Below are 10,183 nucleotides of genomic sequence, written 5' to 3'. Positions count from 1 at the left end.
AACTGAGCATATTGTAGGCCACACAGTAAATCACCATCAATTCCCCAGTAGGTTCTGCTGGAATTGGATCCCAGGTTCCTGTGGGGTAGTCAGCTAGCTGCTGCATCCATATACTGGACTATTCCAGTTCACTCCATCGCTGCAACTCTCCCGCTCCCTGGGACCCATCCCAAATAAAACTGAAGTGTTTTCTTTTGCACTTATCGTCTCCATCCTGCTCTGTTTGGATTCCACACCCAGCGGTTTCTCCTCAGGGCACAGATTTGTCCTGCGAGGGAGCTGAAGTTTGCTGGTTTTGAGTGCACAGAGCTGATGTCTGCTAGCACTTACTGATAAATTGAAGACTGCAAAACACTCAAGTTTTTCTGCTCTCAAACCAGACATTTGCACTTTCCTATGAAAATGTGGGGGTGATTCTGAGGTTTTTAGCTTCCAGAACTCTCAGAAACTCCTTTGATTTCCTTCCATTTCCACCTGTTATTGCTGATATCAAGCAGGTTTGGTTACTGTGTAATTCAAGCCACCCCTCTTGCATTTGGGGGTTCATATGAATACTTACTTTCTCATTTGGCTTTTATCACAGATGTCTGCTTATTTGGCTTTGTTCTCCTATTGGCATTCCACTCCATTCCACTCCACAGACACTCAGTGTGGAAAGAGCAGTTAGTAAATGATCAGCAAAATAGTGATTGAAAAAAAAATGGTTATCATTCATCAAGACATGTTCAAATAAGCTGTAGATGAGTTGAGGTGAATGTTAAACACATAAGAAAAATTAGCAAGTAAGCATGTATCATATTTGTAAAGAGGAAATTGTGTTTCTAAGCTTAAAACTCTAGAATACAAAGATAAAACACGATAGACTCCTGTATAAAAATTTCAAAACCTGATATAAAAGAATGACAAACAAACCAAACAATAAACAACAAGCAAGAAAAATACTGTGGTTAATATGTCGAGCAAAGGATTAATACTTTTTTTTTTTTTTTTTTTTTTCCCACTGTACAGCAAGGGGGTCAGGTCATCCTTAGATGTATACATTGCAGTTACAGTTTTTTCCCCCACCCTTTCTTCTGTTAATACTTTTAATATGTAAATGCTATGGAGTAAATCAATATGGAGGAAACTGAAATCTATGCCAAAAAATGAGCATAAGGCATGAACATGTAGTTTGTTGTAAAAGACATACAAATACTAATAAAAACGTAAGTAATTATCAAACTCTCTCATAAGCAGAAAATTGCAAATTAAAACAACCGTGTAATAGCTTTTTCCCCAAACTGCCAATATTTTAAAAACAGGTAATGTCTTTGCCTAGACAGAATGTTGAAGACCTGGCATTGGTAAAATTGCTATCGAGGATTAAACTGCTGCAATTTTGCTGGAAGCCAATTTGTATTAAAGGTTTAAAATTTTTTACTGCCCTTTGACCAAGTAGTTCAGCTTTTAGGGTTTATCTCAGATAAACAATCAGAAAAGCAGACACAAATTTGTGACATGAATGTTCATGTCAATATCGGTTACAATAACAAAACATTTTAATTATCTATATATCCAAAATACAACATTTTATAGTCACTAAAATATACTATCTGATGAATGATAATATATGTATACCCAAATAACCCAAGTATAATATTATTAAAAGACTCAGAAGTAATAGACTTTCATTTTATTTGGATTGTGAGCTTCCGTGTGATTTTATTTTCTTTCTGATATATTTCCCTAATTTTTCAAGTTCTCTACCATGAACAACTATTGCTTTAATCATAAAAAAAGTAAATTCAACAATCAGAATGTTACTTAGTAAAAGGTAGACTAAGCGTGAATGTGGATAGTATATAAAATTATGTCATATTTGCTAATCATTGGTGACTTCAATGCATCAACCTTCTCTATTACAAGGATGACCCTGCCTCCGCAGATTAGATTTATCTCCTTATCATGGCACCTTCTACCCTGGAGAGATGTTAGAAAATACTTACTCTACAATTTACCTGGTTCTGAACTCTTTGAACACATTAGCCCATCACTTTGCTCCTCTTAGGTCACTTTTTAAAAAAATTTAAATCTATTTTTTTTTATGTTCCTTTTTTATTTTTAAATTTTCTTATAGCTGATTCACAATGTTCTGTCAATGTCTGCTGTACAGCAAAGTGACCCAGTTATACATATATATATATATATACATTATTTTTCCCACATTATCCTCTATCATGTTCCATCACAAGTGAATGGATATAGTTCCCTGTGCTGTACAGCAGGACCTCACTGCTCACCCATTCTAAATGGAATAGTTTGCATCTATTGATGGACTGGGGGTCTGACCCCAGACCCCCAGTCCATCTCCCTCCCTCCCACTCCCCTTGGCAACCCCAAGTCTGTTCTCCATGTCCATGAGTTTGTTTCTTTTCTATAGATAGGTTCATTTGTGCCATATATTAGATTCCAGATATAATGAAGGCACAGAATCCAAATAAAATGAAGGTATACTACCTCTGCTCTCATATGGTATTTGTCCTTCTCTTTTATGGCTTCTAAATCCATTTATCTGTCAGTGGATACTTAGGTTGTTTCATGTCTTGGCTACTGTGAATAGTGCTGCAGTTGAACATAGGAGTGCATGTATCTTTTTGAATGAAAATTTTGCCTAAATCTATTTCCAAATCTTGGTTAATGGTATCACCATCCACTCAGTTGAGCTAGCTGGATCCTAACATTATCTTTAACTTCTTCCTGTATCAGGTTTCTACTCCCTAACAAGTGGGACTTGGGAATGCTGACTTAAATCTGATAAGGAGGACACCTGAACTGGCCTCGAATAGAGGGCCTCGCTTGTGGAGGGTTTAGCAAAGGGGTGAGCCAAGTGAGAGAGAATCAAATGGCTGGGCAGCCTGTCCAAAGGAGGAAACAAGTGAAAGGGCTTGACCAGTGGCTCTCATACCATCTGTGAAATGCATTAAATGCAGATGCCCGAGACTCCCCGTGAGAGATGTTCTTTCAGATCTGCTCCCACCAAATTCACCAGTGACCTCACTAAATCTAGGGGACACTTTTTAATACTCATCTTGACAGTCGCTAGGAAAACTCTCTCCACAGGGCATCTGTGGCATCACGCTCTCCTGTTTCTCCCTTCCTCTCTGGCCAAGTTTCTCACTCTCCTTTGCCAGCTCCCCCTACACTCTTCATCTTCAGTGTGGACGGTCCTTGAAGCTCGCTCCTCTTCTTGCTCCACAACCTCTCCGTGAACACTGCCGTATCTTCAGTCACTAGCACACACCCAAGAGCTCCCCAGACACATCTTCAGGGTTAGTACTCTCTTTTGAGCTCCTGGCACACCATAGTTGACACATAAGTGCCCATTTAATTAAAAAATGAATAAATGATAAACACTGCCAAAATGTATAATTGCTTTGTCCTTCTGATGGATCACTTCATGGAAAATAATCTGTATCTCATAACCAATATCTCACATTCACTCCTTTTCCCCAGCTTTACTGAGACGTAATTGACATGCAACTTCGTGTGAGTTGGAGTACAACATGATGATTTGATACGGGTGTATATTTCAAAATGTTTACCACAATAAGATGAGTTCACACATTCTTTACCTCACATAATTACCATTTCATTGCTGTTGTTATGGTGAGAACATTAAAGCTCAACTCTCACAGCAGCTTTCAGGGATAAATTACAGTATTGTTTTCAGTTAGTTCTTTATAGACCCAGTAAATCCCACGCAGAGCTTGGAAATTTGGTGTAAACTCTAATACAGGAGTTCCCATCATAGTGCAGTGGAAATTGGACCACTAGCCTGGGAGCCTCCGTGTGCTGCAGGTGCGGCCCTAAAAAGACAAAATGCCACACACACACAACAAAACAAAAAAAAAAAAAACAATACAAAGAGATTATCTTAAGTGATCTGGCATCATTTTGACTGTGAATTAGCCATCTCGTCCCTCATTGTTTATCCCATGATACCTAGCATAGTCATTTACAGATAGAAAGTGGTCAGTGAATATTTATTTATTTATTTATGGCTGCACCCACGCATGTGGAATTTCTTGAGCCAGGGATGGTTCTTGACCACAGCAATGACCAAGCTGAATCCTGAAGACTAGGCCACCAGGGAACTCCTAGAGCAGGTAATTTTAAAAGTCAGTGTGGAGTTCCCATCGTGGTCCAGCAGAAATGAATCCAACTAGGAACCATGAGGTTGCATATTCAATCCCTGGCCTTGCTCAGTGAGTCAAGTATCCGGTGTTGCCCTGAGCTGTGGTGTAGGTCGAAGATGCAGCTTGAATCTGGCGTGGCTGTGGCGTAGGCCGGCAGCAACAGCTCTGTTCAGCCCCTAGCCTGGGAACCTCCATATGCCACAGGTGTGGCCCTAAGAAGACAAAAACATTTTAAAAAATTAAAAATAGGAGTTCCCGTCATGGCACAGTGGTTAATGAATCCGACTAGGAACCATGAGGTTGGGGGTTTGGTCCCTGCCCTTGCTCAGTGGGTTAACGATCCGGCGTTGCCGTGAGCTGTGGTGTAGGTTGCAGACGCGGCTCGGATCCTGTGTTGCTGTGGCTCTGGTGTAGGCCGGTGGCTACAGCTCCGATTCGACCCCTAGCCTGGGAATCTCCTTATGCCGCGGGAGCGGCCCAAGAAATAGCTAAAAAGACCAAAAAAAAAAAAAAAATTAATTAATTAATTAAAAAAATTAAAAATTAAAAATAAATAAACGTCAGTACGAACTCATGAGATTATATAACATGTAGTATACAGAGACATGTATTAATTCTGACTACTAAAAACCTAGGAAGAATTAACACCCAGAGTATGGTCATAATAGAATTTATTGGGGGAAAATTACTGATTCTAGGTCTAGAGTGGGAAATGAATAAGATGAGCCCAGAATACCAGGTAACAAGGAGGCTACCAAAGACCAAGGTCATTTTAAAAAATACACAGAAACTTACAGCAGAAATCATCACAACATTGTAAATCAACTATACTTCAATAAAACTTTTTTTTTAATACGCAGAAACTTACTCGAAGAGGCTCCATTTGTGCTTTAAAGGAACAATTGCAATTCGCTAAGTCCATTAAATCAATGGGTTCATAATGGTATTTTAAAAATCTAATTGCTCACCTTCAAGAATGATAGGAAACCAATTTATCATCCTAAAAAACTAAGTAAAGGGAAAGAAAAAAGCTCATCCTGCCCTTCTGTATAAACTATGTCACTCTGTAACCAAATCGTAAGTGAGAAATATCTCTTTATGAAGAGTTCTACAATAAGTAAATTGCTAGAAGTGATAGAACTAAAATACCAACTATTCCCAAACCTTAGTGAACTCATGGATCTAAGTACAGAACACAGCACCATCTCAAAAGTGTAAACTTCTACTTATAAAACAAATAAATTCTAGGGATCTAATGTACAGCATAGTGGGGACAGTACAGAGGAGATCTTAATTGTTTTCACCACAAAAAATAAACAGTAATTATGTGATGTGATGTAGGTGTTTAACTACGTTTGTGGTGATAGTCATTTTGCCATGTGTACGTGTATCAACGTACACCTTAAACTTACACAATGTTAGAGGTCAATCGTATTTCAATAAGCTGGGGGGAGGGGCGGGGAAGAACACAGGATCACCCGGTAGTCTAGCCAAAAGGATTAAAGATGTGTCTGATCAAGGCTTTGGGTCCAACTCCCCATATGCAGGACCTACAAGAGACAGAGCAAGAGGTTGACTTGAGTATGTAGTACTTTTCCACTCTGGGTACTCCCTTTCCCTCTCCCTCCACCCCCAGGTTAAATGTGACTCTGATCATGTTTATTTATGATCCATCAAACTGTAGGAGCCACAAAACTGCAGGAACCAGGTGTTTGGGAGCTCCCGGTCTGCACTGATCCACTTGAACCTGCCAGGCTCACATTCCATGGGCAAAAGTGGAATGGGGTGGGGGAGAGGGGTGTGGGAGCTTACTCTGGGTTTGGCCACCTGCTTATCCTATTACGGTAAAGAAGTGAACTATTTCTGCACTTAATAATAAATGCTTTCATGTTTGTTAAATCTCCTGGGACCACGCACTGCAGCCAGATAACTTTATACTCTAATACAGGTCACTATAGCCTTGATAGCTTGTCTGACATCCACTAGCAAGAAAGACAAATCTCACTATACACACATACACATATGTGCTAATTTGAGATCTCCTCAGTTCTTTACATGTCTTGTCCATCAAACTTCCCTGAGTCCCTTCCAGATACTTCTCTTCCTGCTTCCTGTCCTCAACAGCAGCCCCGTGAGTCTCATCTTACCCACCATTTAAGCTAGACCTGTAACTGAGTGGGAGTCTATGATCAATCTGCCCATCACCCCTTCCTTCAGGGGAAACATCCTTCTTGCATCCAAGGTTGTCGAGGTGGGAACAATACTGACCACTTTAGTCTCAGAGGTGGGCATGTGGCCCAAGTAAGGCCAATAGAAGCTTCCAACCCTGTGGTCATAATGATGGTTTCAGAGATGGGCATGTAAGCCAGGCTGAAATCATGGGCTGCCCAAGGATGTTCCTGCCATGGATAAGGGGAAAGGGTCTTTTTCTTCTTCTGGGATCTCCAGTCCTAAAGTCTTTAAGTTCAAGCTGCTTTGAGACACATTTCTTGATTGGAAAAATCTGTCTTCTATAGACGTTAATAAGACCAACACTCAAAAGAAACAAAAGAAGAGAGAAAGTGAAAAATTGACTCTTTGGGTCCAATTATACCCGAAGTGTACCTCAGTTTTATAGTTACATGAGTCAATAAGTTCATTATCCTTTGTTTCTAAATCAGTATGAGTTGAGCTTGTCACTTGCAAACACAAAAATTCTGATTAATACATAGAGTACATCACAGTTGTATGTTTCTTTAACATAATGTTATCCTGGATAATTGTGTTAATGAGACAAGATCTGAAATTAAAACTGTAAAGTGAAGACAATAGCATTCAATTAATTCATTCACATATTCATTTAGTCACTTGTCATTATGGAGGGTAAAACCTGAGAGGGAGGATAAGAAATCATTTATCACATAAAGCTCTGATATCTGGATTGCAAAACTCTGATCTCTATAAGATGAATATAATACGGCTATTTCTGCTTGAGAAATGAATGGTTTCTGCCTAATTTTGAATTTTTGCCTTATTGTGTGCTCTGAATCAGTGCTTCTATGAATGGAAAATATTAATTCTCATCAGAACCCATTTGAATTCTGACAATAGTTGTGATTTGTATTTGCATCTAATTACGTTTTACTAAAAGGGACAAAAATGGATGTAGCAGAGACTGAACCCTGTTGAATCCTGAAGAGAGACAGGAGTCTACAAAAATTAGAGGAAGAGTCTGGCGAAGCTGGAAGAGTGTAGGTGCTTGAAGAGTGTCCTATTTTCACCCTCCAAATGTAATACAAAATATGACACTCAGGCAGGATGCCAGCATTTCTTGGCTCTGGGTTCCCAGTGGATGTGTGTGTGTGTGTGCATGTGTGCGCGTGAGCACACATACACACACTTGCATTTGCATGCTTTTAAACACAGAATTCACACACATACACACTCATACATGCATGGACTCAGATTCTCATTTTCTCTCTCTCTCTAGCTCCTTAAATACCTAGAAGTTACTGTCCATATTTATTATCCAAACGAAAGTATGATTAAAGAAGCTACAAAAGTGTTCATGTGTCTGTAGATTTCGTCTATCCTCTGTAATCCAGGCCTTCAACACCTTTAAAACAAATACTCTACGATTTATTAAAAACATATCATGCCCACCCCAAATTTTTGATGGTTGCTTTAGATATTTTCTACAAACATCGACGATATTATTTTTGCACACGTTGCTGAGGGGGAAAAAAGTTTTATTTGAAGAAACTTTATGACGGTCCTGATTCCTCTGTTTCTTGCATTAATTAATTTCCAACAAGTTTTACAATTAGCTTTGGTCCCAAATCCTGCTGCATATCAGTATTCCCTGTGGAGCTTTCCTGGGATTCCAGATGTGGAAACCTCTGCTCTACAGCCTTGTCCCTCGCAATGTGGACTGAGGACAAGCCACACAGGCATCGCCTGGGAGCTTCCTATAAATGCAGATTGTCCTGCTCCATGGCAGACGTAGCAAATCAAACCCTGCAACCAAGATCCCCATGTGATTCTATGCACATGAGGGTCGAAGAAGCATCTGCAGAGCATGGTCAACAGAACTGATTCCTCTTTTCTCCCTTCCCATTATCCAAAATTCTGACTTCTTCTACATCATTAAGAAGGTTATCTAGTCCCCTTAAATTTGATTTATTCTTCATCTGTACTTGGCTCCAATAAAACTGAAATCCTATCTTTGACCACAGGTAAGAATAAGGCTTTATGTTTGCAAAGGCCTCTCTGATGTCCCCTTTTATTTTCTTTTCAGAAGCATATTCCCCTCAGGCTTGCACTGTGTGAGTACCCTGAGCTTTTGCCTCCTGTATTTCTTGACCTTTGCTTCCCATGTAGGTTTTACTTCTGAGGCTATTTCATTTTAGTTGTGACCTTGTCATTCATCTCTTGCTACCTAAATTTTCAAAATCTTTCCTTTGACAGACTTCTCAGGCTCTTGTCTGCCTTTCGTCTTTTGGGCCAGCCTTAATTTTTGGCTAATATGGAGACCCATTTTCTGTAGGCTCTCAGGCTAGACGCAATGACCTAGTCCAACTTCAAATTTCATTTCTAGGAAATTACCTGCCAATATCCATTTTCTGGTTGTTCCTGCTTGACTTCAAAATGTCTAGATAAAGGCAATTCATCAATCACCTTGACATTTTATCTACCCAATGCTGGATGCTTGGCGTTACTCAAACCATCTTCTTAAGGATCCTCAATTTTCCACTTTCCAGCTGCGTATTTTGATGTTACATAGAGGCAGTACATAGAAAACACACAAAAACAGTGATTGGCTTGTTGTAGTGATAGCGGGAGGGAGTCAGCAATGATAATCAGAGTGTGAGGGCTGCTCTGAATGAATTCTGCTTCCGCGTCTTCACTTCCAAACACCTGCACTGCCAGTCCCTTTCAGTCATCTCTCCCATGATGAGACCCTGGACTAGGCCACCAGCAGCAATTGTTCATGTTTGACACCCTGAAGGCCAATTTCCCGCTGTGTAAGCAAAAATCTTTTGTCTGTCAGCATTGTAGTCTCTCTCATCCATGCCTCTTGACCCCAATTCAGGCTGAAATCCACCCAAATATCAACTCGGCCTTTCAGCAGTTGCCACAGGAAATCAAATTACCTAAGCATGCCATCACATCTGAGCTTCCTACTGAAGATTTTATGGAAGAGCACCAAAAAAGGTGCATATGGTAAAATATCACAGCTCTCCAAAGCCCAGACCTTCCGAAAGAAGGTTCTCCTTGTGAATGTAAACATTACGGGGATATAACAAGAAATTCTCCCCACAATAAGCTGAGAACTTAAAGGCTCTCCAGGGTAAGGCTATTCCAGGAACGGGTCAGTCCTCATACAGAATTACACCTGAGGACTTTGCCTGCATCAAAGATGGGAGGAACTTGAGAGGAGTCTTGAGTAGGAGAGGAGGGAGAGGGTCAGAGAGAGGAGTCTGTGGGTGAGGCCCTGGGACTGAGGAGGGGAGAACCTGAGCTTTTTTTCTGGGTGAATCTGGTGAAGCTCATCTCTCACCACGTGGTGAATTTCATCTGGTGAATCTCAAGCCTTGAACTTGATTTAAGTGGATCCGAAGCTGGTGGTGCGCTGCTACCTGGCAGAAGCAATGACAAATCCTATCTGGATGATGCTCTTAATTAATTAAGGAATTAAATATAATTCTGGCATTTAAAAAAAAATAAAACATCCAATATCCAGTCAGAAATAAGTAGGCACACAAGGAAGCTAGAAAGAACCGGCAGAAGCAGCAGATAACAGATTCATAACACTTAGATGTAGGAATTACCGCAGAGTCTTTAAAGTAAGTATGCTTACTGTGTTTGAATACATAAAAAACAAACTCGAGGATCGCTGAAGGAATAGTAAATATATATATTATGCATACACACATACACATAGTGATAAAGCAGACCAAAACAGAATTTTCTAAAAATTAAAACAATACAGTTTTAAACTAAATGGATGGGCTCAACAGCAGAGTAGA

This window comes from Sus scrofa, chromosome 11, assembly GCF_054392235.1.
Source record: "Sus scrofa isolate SSC_HxYL_T2T_F1_AM1 chromosome 11, Sscrofa_HxYL_maternal_Yorkshire_Landrace_v2.0, whole genome shotgun sequence".
Taxonomy (NCBI): domain Eukaryota; kingdom Metazoa; phylum Chordata; class Mammalia; order Artiodactyla; family Suidae; genus Sus; species Sus scrofa.
This window is presented reverse-complemented; position numbering follows the sequence as displayed.